Source organism: Anabrus simplex, chromosome 1, assembly GCF_040414725.1.
Source record: "Anabrus simplex isolate iqAnaSimp1 chromosome 1, ASM4041472v1, whole genome shotgun sequence".
Lineage (NCBI taxonomy): Eukaryota > Metazoa > Arthropoda > Insecta > Orthoptera > Tettigoniidae > Anabrus > Anabrus simplex.
Window position 1 is genome coordinate 318,195,031 of NC_090265.1, and position 15,900 is coordinate 318,210,930.

General features: G+C 39.7%; 1 protein-coding gene across 1 annotated transcript in view; it reads left to right on the forward strand.

Annotated features, from left to right (window-relative positions):
* The window catches only part of Sos (Son of sevenless), a 765,665-nt gene that overhangs the window by 552,369 nt on the left and 197,396 nt on the right, over window positions 1–15,900 (forward strand). The gene's annotated exons all lie outside the window — the stretch shown is intronic.

Here is a 15,900-nt window from a genome sequence, read left to right on the forward strand (position 1 = left end):
CTCAGTCCATAGAGCACAAGATGTCTCTCTCTCTTTCCCCTTTCTTTAGAACAACAGCATACCAGTCAGGTTTTACAATCACTCTGCTTGACCCTGGAATAACCTTTCTTGTGTAATAAAGGACCTTCCCCCTACAAATATTTTGTTGGAGAATGACTGCTCTGAAGGGTCTTTAAACCTGTATAAATTGAAAGAGAGAAAAACAATGTGTTTGTGTCACTATCAGTGGTGAATGTGTGATTATCTCATTTACGAAGTTTTTTATTTTTTATAACTATGGTCCAATCAGCTGTAGCTTTGTAAAGTTGGTGCACCTGTCTAAATGCTCACGTGCTCCGTTTTCCAGCATGCTTTGAGCACGAGTCCACAACAGTTGCAGTTGTGACATCATTGCGCGTATTGTTCGGTGTGGGCAATTGAAATGTTTCAGATAATTGTGTTCTGCCAAATGTGAAATAAGGTCTGTGATTCGACTTTTTTTTTTTTATAGCCACGAACATGTCAGCTGCGGACATTCATCACCAGATATGTGAGTTGTATGGCCCAAATGCAATGAGTGACGGCAAGGTGCGTAAATGAGTGAGATTGTTCAAAAACGGGTGGGACGGTGTCCATGATGAACCATGATCAGGCCAACCTTCTGTAATCTCAGATGATTTGTTGCACGTAGTAGATGCAAAAATCCATATAGATCGCCGTTTCACAATTTCCACTTCGTCACTGCAATTTCCACAAGTTTTAAGGACTTTGTTGTACAGAATTGTTTCTGACACCTTGCAGTTCAGAAAACTGCTTACTGAGGAACACAAAACCAGGAGAATGGCTTGTGCTTTGACCTTTTTTTGTCCCGATACAATGAGAAAGGAGATCAAAGTTTGGGCCACATTATCACAGAGGACAAAACATGGGTTTTGCATTTCATTCCCGAATCTAAGCAGCAATCAATGGAGTGGCAATACACATCATCTCCAGTCAAAGTGAAAGCCAAACAGACAATGTCAACAAGCGAGATTATAGCCACTGTGTCTTGGGACAGACATGGTGTCCTGTTAGTCGACTTTATGCAACATGACACAACAATAAACTCATTCGTGTACTGTACGACCTTGAAAAAGCTTCGGTGTGTTTGGCCGAATATATGACGTGGTCTGTTGTCGTGTGAAGTTTTGTTGCTGCATGATAATGCATGACCTCATTGTGCTGCTCAAACTCACGAGTTAATCCGATTGTATAGATGGGAGCAAATGGACTGCACACCGTACAGCCCGGACCTTATGTTGAGTGATCATCATTTGTTCCATTACCTGACACAGTTCCATGCCGATCAGCGGTTTGACACTGACAAAGATGTGAAAACAGCAGTTGAAAATTGGCTCAGTCACAGGTGGCAGAGTGGAACACTATGGTAAATGTTCAAACAAACACAGTAACTGTAGAAAAATAACTTAATGTGTCAAGTGGGCATAATAAAGAGGGTTTGGCAATATCATTACTTTTATTTCTATTGATAAACGAACCTTACTTAAAAAATAGCCTTTGTATTTACAAGCAGTGTGTTATTGGGGTAATGTACGGGAGTTGGGTATATATATATAGCAATGTTAAGGTGTAAAATTGTATGTACCATATACTCACTCACTCACTCACTCACTCACTCACTCACTCACTCCGTAGGCTTCTGAGGGACGTGAAATTCCCGTGCTGATCTTACAATCCTCTTCCATCCTTTTCGATCTTTAGCCCACTCTTCCCAGTTATCAATTTGGAGGTGGAGGGTCCGGCATACCTTGTTGATCTCCTCCTTCCAGGTGCTTTTGTAGTCTTTTCCCATTAAGACATCCCTTGTATAGATATACTGGTGCTCTGTTATCCTGCATCCTCAATACATGTCTAGCTCAGCGCAGTCTGTTGGATTCTATCACACCCATTATAGTGCGTTGTTGAGAGAGAGTGTAAATTTCATAATTAGATCTTTTTTGCCAGCTTTGGGAGATAGGATAAAAGTATGGGCCAAATATTTTTCTGTAAACTTTATTCTCAAAGACTTGCAACTGCTGCTGCTCTTTCTTGGTTATACTCCAGGTCTTGGAACCATACAGAAGTACTATTTCCCAGTCTTCGAAAGGAATCTGTCAACCTCCTCATGATTCGGTCTCTGTACAATCATGTAATGGGTCTTTTTATCATTCACCCACAAGGCAATTTGTGCTGCCATTTCCTCTAGTTCCATAAATAACTGCCTAATTTCTAATTCATTGCGGCCAATAAGAACACTATCATCTGCATATGCAAGGACTTCATTGTCTCCTCAATATGATGCCAGCAGGTACAATAGCTAATTTCCTGATAATATTCTCCATTGCATCCCCTTGTCTCAATCATGTTTTATTCTGGAATAAACTTGATTTTCTACCCTTGAGTAAAACACAGCTAACATTACCGTCCATACATAATTTGCACATGTTAAATTTATGGGAAAGCTGAACTCCATCATGATGTTCCACAGCCCTTCCCTATGGATTGAATCATATTACTGGAAGAAATCTATCAAGTTATAATGAACCGACGCCTTGTGTTCCCACAACTTATCACTAATAGTCTTAAGTGCAAATATGTTGTCTGTGGTGGAACTTTTACTACGAAAACCATTCTGATAGTCCCAGCAAATGGTTTTAAACGCTGTAAAAGAATTTTGTAGGCCTTGTTTACAGGAAATATACCATGGGAATTTTGAAGTTCTTCCTTATCCCCTCCATTATGAATTGGGACAATGTTTCCTGCCATTCTTTCAGAATAACTTCATCGTGCCATATCCTTAGAATGATCTTATATATGTATTTTTATAATCTTTCTCCACCATATTTAATAAGCTTAGCAGGAATGTTGTCACTGCTGGAAGCTTTATTGTTTTTTAAACGTATAATACTTTGTAATACCTTTTGATATGATAGCTGTAGTATTTCGCCTTTACCGTTTAGTACTATCATATATTCCCCAGACCTGAAAATGTTCTTTGTCTTTCCTTGTGTATCGAATGTGATTTCCAACAGAGATAAGAGCCGTTGCCACGGTTCGGTCGGAGAAAGTTGCGCAGGAAGAAGAAATGCCCTTGAATTCTCGAACACTGAGTATATTACACCTTCAAGGGGCAAGCTGTTAGCTTAGGTAAAGTTGAGTTTTGCAGCATTGGCAGCAAAGACATTGCACAGTAATAGATTTCACTGCGGCTAGGAGCGCTGAATTCATTTTTCACGTTGTGGTTTTTTTTTTCTCCAAAGCTGTTCTGTGGACATACATGGCTTATGGCTGGGAGTCATCCGAAATTATGCATCACGGAAGTTACCGCCACATAATGTGTAACGGAAGTGTAACTCTGGCAACCGTGCAGCCATTGGTGTATGGTCATGACCGAGAGACGTATCTACGATCATTTGATTTTCTCAAAGGAAAAAGTGGTTTATTTTTTATTCTATGGAAAGGTCTTTGTTGTCAGTCAGATTGTTGAATAACTCAGTGTGCTTGATTGTGCTTGTAGCCTGTTTCACACTCCAATCAGAAGTTAGAAATTTATTTATTCAAAATCATTCTTTCCAACTTCGGAAACTTTCCTATGCGCACTCGTTTCCTTTTTCCATTTTTGTTTTGCTTATACGCATTTTCAATTTTGTCTCGGTTGCCCACAATGGTGTTCAAAGTAGAAGGTGCTAGTTTTAACATTCGCGCCAACTCTACGCGCTTAAAATGTGGATTCCTTACTTCTTGAAGGATTTTAATTTTTTCTTCATTAGTGAGTGGTTTCATGACCCTTTACTTATCCACAGCTAGGCTATCACAAGACAGATACTGTATGTACCACGCTACTGAACTTCTCACGATTATCCTGTTGTCCGTAAGTAGGCTGTTGCGCTACATTTAATCACTTCACTTCTTTTTACCATTCAACACAGTAAATTGAAGGTAATGCCAATAACTGTTCTTGTGATAAGATTATTCAAATCTGTATGGTACGACTGAAGTTTAATAAGTCTCTAGTGCAGCAATAGCAGATCTTCGATAGGTCATTTGTGGGTGCCGTTAAGTAATAAGGCTTCCATATACTGTAGGCCTATCCCATCAAAAATTTATATATAGATGCAGGCAATGGTAAAGTGGTGTACCATTCATACAAAAATACAAACTGCTAGTTTGACAGTTCACACGTTTTTATTATACACTGGCGAGTCGGTCCGAACCAGTGCAGAGTACTGCTGAAGTTTCATGTTCAAGATGGCAGTCAAAGGCGTATAATTGCGTGTGGCGAGTATAACTTCGCAAGAAATTCATGCTTGAACAAAGTGACCAGAAAACAGTGTGTAATTACGCACTGGTCAGAAACCTAAAGCTTCAACTAACAATTCATTATACAATTGTTTTAGGAAGAAAGTGATCTGCTCTAATATGTAGGTACTGTTCTTCCATGTTTTACAAATCTTTTAATAGTCTCTTGTTACTTTAACAGGCTCCAGTAGAGACATATTGATATTTGTTCTCTCAACTTTTTTATACTTTCTAGTGCTCTTCTTTATCTCCTTAAACACTACACACACAATGTAAAATGTACTACTGTAATGTGTAAAGTGATACCATCTCCCTGTTGGATAGTTTTTAATGGGATATTTGATAGTACCTTTTCCCGCTTAACACAATTTTTTTCGTCGTCCCCTGCAGAAACGTACTAACAAGATTTCACTGTATTTGATCAGTGGTGATTGGGACACTTCTGTGTATTTAGAGCTTCTTCTTCTTCTTCTTCTTATTATTATTATTATTATTATTATTATTATTATTATTAATATTATTCAGCACAGCCATCTCCATTACTCTCTCTCCTACATAATCCTTTGTCCCCTTAACACGACCAAACCACCTCAGTCTCTTGCTTTCCTCAATTTTCTACTTGATTCCTCCACACCTAAATTTCCTCTGATCGTCTCATTTCTTACTCTACCTCTCTTTATAAGTCTACATGAATATTTCAACATCTTCATCATCTTTGCAACACATATCTTTTGCAGTAACCCTCTGGTGATACAGCAATGGGTTGAACCAGTTCATTCGATGAACTTCACACTCTTTACTGTGAATCATTTGAATTAAGTAAGTCATTCATGAAGTAATGAAGCCTGATTAAGCTGCTCACTATGTCATTCAGCAGTGACCTCGTTCACAGTGTCTCACTTACTCATAAAGCTTCATAATACTTCATAATATTACCGACAGATGGCAGAGCTATGCAATTATGGACACCCTACGGCTTACCTGCTTACAGCATATAGATGATGGTTGATAGAGACAAGGAAAAGACAAACAGAGAAGCCTGTCTCATATAAAGATGGAAATACATGTAAGAACACATTGACAGGTAGGATGGGCTTGAGAGTGAAGGAGTAATGAGTGTCGCAGGTAGTGGGAAGGGGAAGAAAATTAATAACAGAGTGACAGATGAATCAGATGAGTTGTTAATGTTATGAAGTGTTTGAACCACCAGTTCATTGAAATTGAGTGGTTAGTTCACACTTCATAGGAGTGATGCGTTCATTTTGAACAACACATTCATGAGCTACCATCACTATGGTGATCAGCCAGTTTCCACTCCTATACGAGTGCTGGTCTCACAACTCCCTAGTGTATTTTCCCTTTCAGTTTGGCTGGATTCTTCTCTTCATCCAGCATGTTAGAAACCCTTCTCTAAGTGTTCTATCCCGACTGGATTCTGCTTGAGATTTCACTTCCAAGATCACCTTGGTCATTTATAGTGGAACCATGATATTTAAACATTTTCACCACTGTTATGCTTACTCTTTATAGGGTTATAGATTGTTCATGGATCACACTGCTCAGACACTCTGTTTTACTTTTGCTTACCCTCATACTAATATCCTCCAGAGATTTTCTACAGTCCTCCAGCAACACTTATGTTGCAAGTCTGTGCATAATATAACATCATTGGCAAACATCATTGACCATGGCGCTTCCTTCTTACTGTCATAGCACATTTATTATAATAATGAATAGTGAAGGGCTTAGTTCTGACACCTGGTGAACTTCCATCTTTACTGAAAAAGCCTCTGCGACTTCTGATGTATATTTAACATTTGTTGTACTGTTCCTGTACATATCTTTGTTCCTCAAGCACCTCCATGATTTGTCTCTCGGGATCCTATCGAATACTCTCTCCAGTGACATAGATATTGATTCCCATAGGGAATCTGAAATATTAGTCCTCAGTGAGTAAATTCATAAATCCAATATAAATGATCCATTATTGGAAATTATAAATTTTCCAGCTAACTCATTCTTAGCTTTCAGCAGTTCGTCCCACTGTGCCAATTTGGAAATCAATAACTACCGTATATACTCGTGTATTAGCCCCTACCCAGCTTTTCGGGACAAAGAAAATGAAAAAATTAATCTCGTGTACAAGACCCCCCCCCCCCCCAACGTAATTCGTCAGAGAAGAACAATGATTCCGCTTCGTAGCAGGTACAAGCCTCACTGTAGCCCTGATGACATCACGCAAATTTGTGAATAGTTTTGTCTGTACGACCCACGCAATGAAAATGCGTCGAAGTCATGCGATACATCTATGTTTCGTAGTTAAGATATGTCTGCCTTTGTAGCATAGGCCTACTGTAGCTCTGACATCGCACAAATAGGTGAATAGTTTCGTGTCTGACCCGTGCATTACAAGCACTCATCAGTCATACTATATGTCTGTGTTTTGTAGTTAAGAATATCCACCAGCGTAATGGTTAGGCACAATTATCTGCCGTTCTCTGGCCCCTGAGTTTGATTCCCGGTACCGTACTGCCAGGAAGGTTGATATGTGGCAAAAATGGTACGTGCAACTCCCCTTCATTAGGGGCATGTCTAAAAGGAGCTGTACCGAGCTCGATAGCTGCAGTCGCTTAAGTGCGGCCACTATCCAGTATTCGGGAGATAGTAGGTTCGAACCCCACTGTCGGCAGCCCTGAAAATGGTTTTCCTTGGTTTCCCATTTTCACACCAGGCAAATGCTGGGGCTGTACCTTAATTAAGGCCGCGACCGCTTCCTTCCCACTCCCTGCCCTTCCCTGTCCCATCGTCGCCATAAGACCTACCTGTGTCGGCGTGATGTAAAGCAAAAAAAAAAATAGGAGCTGCACCACCTCAGGATGAGGAAACGAGTTAACTTTAGTTTTAAAATATTCACGACTGTTGATATTAATATAGCAGGCGAGATCATTAACAAAGTGATCGTTTAATATCTCGTAATTGCAACCAATATAGGTATGTTTTGGAGGTAAGTAAGTTTAAAACATGGTAAAAACAATCCAATCATAACAATTCTTTTACTCGCCAATGTATATAACAAATAACACACATACTGAACCCTTTTGGTCCACTATGAAGGATACCTACCTTCCTTACCTATCAGCAAACTCATGAGATCTGTCTCTTGGGTCGTATCGGGTTCTTCATCACTTGCTGAGGTAAAGGTAGGGTTCAGTAATTCTAATCTATCTACTCAAATGAAAGGTCTGTTTAAAAAATATTCCTATTTATTCAAGTAATCTATGAAGAGTTAATCATTTATCATCGGTATCATTGGGATCCAATCGTGTCCGCTGGATACCACGATCATTTTACACAGAAGGTCAGGACACTGGTGTGAGCCTTTGACATAACTGCCTGATAGGCATCCTTACTAGAAACCATTGTCTCAATTATTAATTAAAGAAAGAAAGTCTGGAAATCCTTAGATTCGGCTTCCATGTGAGACTACATGTACCATCATAGTGATTCTTTATGGTCCAGTCCTTGTAATACAACTCTGGTCTCTGGGTATAATTAAGGCAGTCCAATCGGTGTGTGCCACACAGTGGTTATACGGCATGGACCCTTAATTGAATCGATGTGACCTGCGACCATGTCATGGACCGACATCTAAACTTCTAAGTTACTTTAAAGTCATTGTGGATGATGACCGCAAGGAAAATGATGCTATGGTGGCATATGGCCCTACTCTAAGTCACTGAGGTTGATGACCCCAAGACCATCCAAGTTTCTAAGCTGAAGGCTAAACACAATTAAGTTACATCGGTTGATGACCAAAGTTTCCACTTTTACTAACCCCAGCACATTTACTGCTCCATCAATCAAAGTCAAATAATGCAACAACAACAACAATGCTCACAATCCTTTGTGGCAGTAAAATCCATTACCTTCGGATATGTCCCCTTAATCGTTATGTTAAAATTTACATATTCCCCTGAAAAATAAACTAAGATTTCCAGAATGCATCTTCAAGTCATTCGCTTGATTTAAAGTTATTTCAAAATAGCCTGCATTTCCACTGAATTTAATAATTAAATAAATTTGAATGACTTAATGAAATCTTAATGAACAACAAATTCTATCTCCGCAGACGAAATGGTTTCTTTCACAAGTCCCTAATTAATGTCTTGATGTAATTCATTTTTAATCATGTTGGATGGATATCGTCGGTAGCTGGAAAAAATTTACATCATTTATTTCCAGTATTCATCTTGTTTCGTGATATCGCACTTTAATTTAATCTAATACTAACCATTATTACTACTTGGATAACCCTGATAATTAAGTGCAAAACCATAAGTAACTCGCCGTACAATGTAAACCGATCACGATGTCATATCTTGTCATAAATTTTCCTTGAAGCTTTGTACGCCCCTCACAAACAAAACAATCATCATTACCATCACTCTATACTTTGGACAACCCTGAAATTGGCTAACCTTGCTCATTATACTGTAAGTTCGTGGTCTCAAATGTATATTACAATCTCAATTAAACAAATTTACAGTATCTAATAACAGTCACGTTATTCCCAGATGAAAATTTCAACTAGATCCAACAGTTAACGTTATCCCCTGCCATGAAATGCAACCTCAATTCTGACACACTCTGCACGTTCCGTCATTCAAGCTGCGAACTCCCATCAGCTGACGGCATTGAGACTCAACCCCGCTCTGCTGTGATATGAACCATCTGTTCATCTTGCTTGACTGGCGTCTCAGAATGAAACTTTTAACTTTGCCGACATAATTAAACTAATACGATATTTCTGACCAGCAAAATGCACATACTTTATACTTCAAAATGCCCTAATAATTGTACACGTCGCAAATTAATACCGGCATGGATTCTCTAGTTCTACTTTCCATCTCAAACATTACACAAAATCTTCCTCGGGCTTATACATATCCTGGCACATTTACAGGCTTCCAATCACCTGATTCACAAATCCTATCTCAACTCATACGGCAACTCTGAACTCTGCCTCAACTCGACGGCTCTCACTAACAAAGAAATGGAATAACATATTTAGAATCCACGACGCATAACACGCACAAATACATTAATAATGAACACGTCGCATAATGATCTCGTATTTTCCAAAACCAGATTTCACAAAAGGACAGTCAAAATTCTACTATTTATCGTCAGTCAGACACAGTTTAAATGGACAGAATAACGTTTCCCTTCATGACCAAATTCACCGCTCAAAATTTCTCAACCCAACAGCGCTCTTCCACTCGAATGAAAATGGGTAACCATGGACTTCTTACATTAATTCCATCAAATTTCAAACAGAATTTTTTTTTACGTCAGATAAAATATCTGAATTTGACATCACATAAGTATAGGCAATAAATTCACGGAAATGACTATCCACTCTGGACGTGATATCGCTTCGAAACCCTCACTTATAGCCTTTTTACATATCACACGGCACTCATAATATTAAAATTTTATCCAAGAAGAAAATAAAACAAATGACCTTTCGCCATATTTTGACATTCGCCAAAACATAGGGGTGAACAACTGCATCATAAAAACCCATTTCAAATGCACGTAAGTTTGACATCACAAAACAAGATATAGTAGGTGGTAAGATGACAAGGCACCTACCTCAGACTGACGTCGGACTCCATCCTTCGGCTCACCTGTGACCTTCCGCCGCTTATCTAGCCATTTTACATTTCTGGCTGTACATCATAATCTTTATTTATTTTCCTGGAAATAAAACATTAAAAAAAAAAAAAAATACCCTTCACTTGTTGATTTTGTTGATCGCACTCGACTGATAATATTTATTTCCCGCACACGAATAACTTCCCTTACCACACACAAATGTAAAAAAAACTTCTTCCTCTATCTTGGCCATCCTTTTTATACAATTACTTCAGCTCAAAGAAAAACTCCACATGGAGTCAAGAACCCAGCCACATCGGCAAAAATCTGTTGGCTGGACTTAGTCTACTTTTGTCGATCAATTTACAGAGCAGTTCAACCCTCTGTCTTTAGCCTCACGATACAAAATGCAAGGGTTTCAACATGGCGTCCCTTCTATATTTATAGACAGTACCCCCTCTCTCCAGGCATTTTCCCTTTGCCGCCAAGAAAATTCGCGTAACTTTTCTGACTTAAATGAACCGTATTTAAAAGAGTTTTGGATGTAACCACATACTTGCTACATGGCTATCGGTAGTGTTCCTGGACATTTAAAATTTATGCACCTTAATTTAACTGGTTAGATGACCTCATTTGATAGTCACTACTTTTCTGTCGACTTCGTGTGGGGACGTTATACACACGCGCCCTTCTGAAATAATCCCCAGAAATGGCTTAGCAGTCTCAAACTTTCTTCTGTATCCTTCCACTGGTGACACGTGCGGATGACGTCACATATCCCAGCGTGGGACAGAAAGTAGCATACCTCCTGGCCACGTGTCACTCCCGTGATATCATGAAATGTTCAGAAATGTAACTTTTCATACTTAAAATTCTTAGGGCACAAAGGTCATGGGTTCAATACATACATTATCATTATAGACTGTTATGCCTTTCAGCATGCAGTCTGCAAGCCTCTGTGAATTTACTAAACGTCGCCACAATCCTCGATTTGCAACTAGTGTTGTGGCCTCATTTAGTTCTATACCTCTTATCTTTAAATCGTTAGAAACAGAGTCTAACCATCGTCATCTTGGTCTCCCTCTACTTCTCTTACCCTCCATAGCAGAGTCCATTATTCTCCTAGGTAACCTATCCTCCTCCATTCGCCTCACATGACCTCACCACTGAAGGCGGTTTATGCGTACAGCTTCATCAATCGAGTTCATTCCGAGTACCATCCTGCCATTGTTCCCACCTGTTTGTACCAGCAATCATTCTTGCTACTTTCATGTCTGTTACTTCTAACTTATGAATAAGATATCCTGAGTCCACCCAGCTTTCGCTCCCGTAAATCAAAGTTGGTCTGAAAACAGACCAATGTAAGGATAGTTTCGTCTGGGAGCTGACTTCCTTCTTACAGAATACTGCTGATCGCAACTGCAAGCTCACTGCATTAGCTTACTATATTACCATCCTGGGAGAACACACAACCTAAATACTTGAACTTATCGACCTCTTCTAGTTTTGTATCACCAATCTGACATTCAGTTCTGTTGAATTTCTTACCTACTGACATCAATTTAGTCTTCGAGAGGCTAATTTTCATACCATACTCATTGCACCTATTTTCAAGTTCCAAGATATTAGACTGCAGGCTTTTGGCACAGTCTGCCATTAAGACCAAGTCGTCAGCATAGGCCAAACTGCTTACTACATTTCCACCTAACTGAATCCCTCCCTGCCATTTTATACCTTTCAGCAGATGATCCATGTAAATTACGAACAGCAAAGGTGAAAGATTACAGCCTTGTCTGAACCCTGTAAGTACCCTGAACAAAGAACTCATTCTACCATCAATTCTCACTGAAGCCCAATCGTCAACTAAATGCCTTTGATTGATTTTAATAATCTACTTTTAATTCCATAGTCCCCCAGTATAGCAAACATCTTTTCCCTTGGTACCCTGTCATATGCTTTCTCTAGATCTACGAAACATAAAACACAAATGCCTAATCCTCTCGTAGCATTTTTCAATTACCTGGCGCATACTGAAAATCTGATCCTGACAGCCTCTCTGTGGTCTGAAACCACACTGGTTTTCATCCAACTTCCTCTCAACCACTGATCACACCCTCCCTTCCAAGATGCCAGTGAATACTTTGCCTGGTATACTAATCAATGAGATACCTCGATAGTTGTTGCAATCCTTCCTGTTCCCTTGCTTATAGATAAGTGCAATTACTGCTTTTGTCCAATGTCAAGGTACCTTGCCAACCATCCATGCTAATTTTACTACTCTATGAAGCCATTTCATCCCTGCCTTCCCACTATACTTCACCATTTCAGGTCTAATTTCATCTATTCCTGCTGCCTTATGATAATGGAGTTTATTTACTATCCTTTCCACTTCCTCAAGCATAATTTCACCAACATCATTTTCCTCCTCCCCATGAGCTTGGCTGTTTGCAACACCACCATGATGATTTCCTTTTACATTGAGAAGATGTTCAAAATATTTGCTCCACCTCTCCAGTGATTCCCTGGGATCTATTATGAGTTCACCTGAATTACTCAAAGCACTGTTCATTTCCTTTTTCCCTCCCTTCCTAAGATTCTTTATTACTGTCCAGAAAGGTTTCCCTGCTGCTTGACCTAGCCTTTCCAGGTTATTACCAAAATCTTCCCATGACTTCTTTTTGGATTCAACAACTATTTGTTTCGCTCTGTTCCTTTCATCTACGTACAAATCCCTGTCTGCCTCGGCCCTTGTTTGGAGCCATTTCTGATAAGCCTTCTTTTCACGTTTACAGGCTGCTCTCACTTCATCATTCCACCAAGATGTTCGCCTTTCCCCATTTTTACACACAGTTGTTCCTAGGCATTCCCTTGCTGTTTCTACTACAGCATCCCTGTATGCCACCCATTCACTTTCTATTTCCTGAACCTGCTTACTGTCTACTGTTCGAAACTTCTCACTAATCATATCCATGTACTTCTGTCTAATTTCCTCGCCCTGGAGATTTTTACCCTTATTCGTTTGCAGACAGATTTCACTTTCTGTACCCTAGGCCTAGAGATACTTAGTTCATTACAGATCAGATAGTGGTCTGTATAATCGAAAAATCCCTGGAAAACTCGTACATTCCTAACAGATTTCCTGAATTGGAAGTTGGTTAAGATATAGTCTATTATGGATCTGCTACCCCTAGCCTCCCATGTGTAGCGGTGAATAGCCGTCGTAACTGCTAAACCCATACTAGCACAGAAGTCCAGCAAACGCTTCCCATTCCCATTAGCTTCCATATCTTCCCCACATTTACCAATCACCCTTTCGTATCCTTCAGTTCTATTACCAACTCTCGCATTGAAATCGCCCATTAGCGCTATTCTATCCTTGATGTTGACCCTGACCACGATGTCACTCAATGCTTCATAAAACTTGTCAACTTCATCCTCATCTGCACCCTCACATGGTGAATACATGGAGACAATTCTAGTCCTAATTCCTCCAACTGACAAATCTATCCACATCATTCGCTCATTTACGTGCCTAACAGAAACTATGTTGCGTGCAATGGTATTCCTGATAAAGAGCCCTACCCCAGACTCTGCCCTTCCCTTTCTAACACCCATCAAGTACACTTTGTAATCTCCTATCTCTTCCTCGTTATCCCCCCTTACCCGAATATCACTTACTCCTAGCACATCCAGATGCATCCTCTTTGCTGGCTCAGCCAGTTCTACTTTCTTTCTTCCATAAGCCCCATTAATATTGATAGCTCCCCATCGAATTCCGTTTCGTTCGCCAAGTTGTTTCCAAGGAGTCCCTCGCCTGTCAAATGGGAGTGGGACTCCGTTACTCCCATAGGTCCGAGGTTTGCTTAAAATGTTCAGAGCTCAGTAAATTCATGAAGCAGGATGCCACCCTACTTACACATATTCCAAGTGAGGATCTCTCCTCTAACGGGTTATGGACCACCGGTGAATTGTATAGTCCTAGCCGCCTGAGCACAACGAGGGCCATGACTCAGAATATGTCGGAGATGCCCACTCCCATTCCATAGCAACTGATATCCCAACTCTCAGGACCACTTACTAGGCCACTCAACCGTTGCCTATGGTTCACGAACTAGGACGTGACTACAGTAAGCCACAAACATGAACCATCATAACAAATAATAATAATATGGATTTTACATCCCCACTTACTTTTAACGATTTTCGGAGATGCCAAACAAAACAAAGCCCTGCTATGCGTTAATGAAATGGAGACAACAGACGTACATTATGATAATAAAATGCATTACCGCCACACCTGTAGATATCTATAAATGCGGCTAACTTTCATGTTAGTTATTTTTTCCGTCGTTTAACTTCTGACACTATCCGGGCACTTGATAGCATCCTAACCTAAATAATGCGGTATCTCTTATCTCATTTACAGCAATTTAGGTAAATCCTGGTGTGATAAATGTAGAGAACAAGTATGAAATATATTTAAAAATAGAGGTCTGGATTTCAACAGCCGCAGTTATCCAAAGAATGCTTCCAGTCACTATGTATTTCATTCAGGAATACAACTCATTACATACGCAAGTTATCAGCTGGTGATTTGGCATTCTCTCTACAGCACGGCTTTATTCGGAAGGAGTGGCTTCTGCTACACATGCACCAACTGGGACTATCGGGGACGATCTCCAGAAACCATTTGGGAATAGATTCTCACTGTATGGACTCTATAGTTGCGAATGAAACTTTTAAAAGTTTCAAAAAGATCGAACCTCAAATGCTCTTGATTGCAGTGCATGGTTGACGAGATGGCAGTGAAGATGATGTTATTTGGAATGACTACACACCCATAGCAGGGAGATACTGAAAATAAATCAGACTGCAAAATGTTCAGTTGTTTCTCATTTTCACACCAGACACCATGCAGTGCGTTTGTTAGGACCATGATCACATCTGTCCAAGTCCTCGTCCTGTCCTGTCCTGTCCCATCATCACCATAAGTCTTGTCTATATCTGTGTCTGCTGTGACATGAAACGGATAGCAAAAAAAGAAGGAATTAATGCAGCCTGGATGAAGTAATGACAGCAGGTATCACCTGTAATTGCCAGATTGAAGACCAACTCAAATCAAAAATTATATACTGTGTCACCCATCCTGTTGCACTCTGTGGTACAATGTGTTGGCTGACTAAGGTAGTTTAGTCAAGTCCCATCAACAAATTCAGGCATGTCTGTACAATGTTTCTACCCATATACTGTAGGTGTCGCCAAGAATATGGAGTATAGCTGCCCATTCAAAGTTCAAGAAGGAGCATTTCTTCTCATTGGGTGTGCATACCTGTGGGGGAGATAGCTGCAAATCTAGCAGTATCTTCATGTTTTGAGTGACGTTTCCTGTACCCAATGCCCAGCTATAGATAGTCCAGTTTTGGATTGCAAAAACTAAGCAAAAGTACTTTTTCATTAAATTTTTCTATTTATATGAAACTTATGATGCGTGTATTAAGCACTCTTTGGCTTAAAACACTTCAGACGTCTGGAGTGACTACAGACACATTTCCTCATTATGAAATAGAAGTTTACCGTCTATTTCTCAGGTAGCGTAGAGCTCAGTTTATATCCTTAATAAGTATGTTTTGGGCTATGGACAACATAGTTTTAAATTTTTCCAAGAACTAAGTTATAAGTGTAAAATAGTATTTCTTGTTTGTGTATAAGACAACCTTATGATGTTTCATTTAGTTCTCCTCCGTTTGTCATTTTCATGGTTTCCATTTTCACTTCTTGGCAAATACCAGGATAGTTCTTATTCATAGACCACAACCAGCAGGATAGGAGAGGTGGTGGTATAAAATTCCTAATTACTAGATTGCATGCCAAAAACATGGGTTAATTTCCAGTGCTTGTATGGAGTGAAGACATACGGCACTGTTG